The sequence below is a fragment of the Arachis ipaensis genome, chromosome B09 (genome assembly GCF_000816755.2).
Source record: "Arachis ipaensis cultivar K30076 chromosome B09, Araip1.1, whole genome shotgun sequence".
In the NCBI taxonomy this organism is placed as follows: Eukaryota; Viridiplantae; Streptophyta; class Magnoliopsida; order Fabales; family Fabaceae; genus Arachis; species Arachis ipaensis.
The window spans coordinates 36732884-36734068 of NC_029793.2; positions in this window are offsets into that span (position 1 = coordinate 36732884).

The window sequence follows — 1185 nt, forward strand, 5'->3', positions numbered from 1 at the left end:
TTTGTTAATTTTGGAAGAAAAAATTTTATTTTAATTGTAAAAAGATATCGGATGACATATTTTGATTTGTCAAATTACTAATATAAAATATAAATTATATATAGAGTAAAAATGGTAGAGAGAAATAAAAAAAATGGAGAGAGGTAGATGAGAGAATTTAGGAAGGGAATTTATTAATTTTGAAAAATAATATTTTCGCTCAATTTTAATAAGAGAGTATCATGTGACACATTTGATTATTAAATTAGATAATAATATATGATAATGATACATAATATAGATATATTTCAATTTCAATTTTAATATTTCAATTTTAATTTTAAAGCAATTAAAGAATGTCATGTTGTACATTTTGATTGTCAAATTAGTAATTAGTCATTGATATTAATATTAATAATGATATATAAAATAGATAGAGTGGTTGAACAAATGAGAGAGATAGAGAAAGAAAGATGGAGGAGGGGAGAACTCTTTAATTTTGGAGGGAAAGATTTGATTTCAATTGCAATGAGGGAGTGACATGTAGCACATTTTGGTTATAAAATTAGTATAGAGAAGAGAAGAATTCTTTAATTTTGAAAGGAAAAATTTTATTTAAATTACAACGAGAGAGTAATATATGACACATTTTAGTTGTAAAATTAGTAAGAAGGAGAGAAAAATTCTTTAATTTTGGAGAAAAAAATTTGATTCCAATTACAATAAAAAAGTGACATGTAGCATATTTTAGTTGTAAAATTAGAATAAATAATAGATATCACACAAAAAGAGGTTATATTAGTTAGAAATAGATTTGAAGATATAGAGAGGGATTAATGACTTCTTTTGTTAAACATGTGTAAGAAATCCAATGCGAAACAAAAACATTTCAATTTTACAGGCTTTATTCTTTTTCTCTCTTAAATCGTCATTCAAATTTAATAAAATTGATATTGGCATATAGTATATTTATTAGTTTCTAAATTTTATAGTTTTTGGAGGCTCAAGAATTTATTGATAAGGTAATATACGAGAAATTGTAAAAAATTTTTACTCGGTACAAATTTAAAAATTACTTTAGATCTATTTAAATATTTTTTTACAGTTAAATCTATAAATTCAAAAAAAATACATAATTATTTTTTTCTTTGTACTTTTTGTAGACAAATAAAAAATTCTTTAAATACAGATCAATATTTTAGCTTA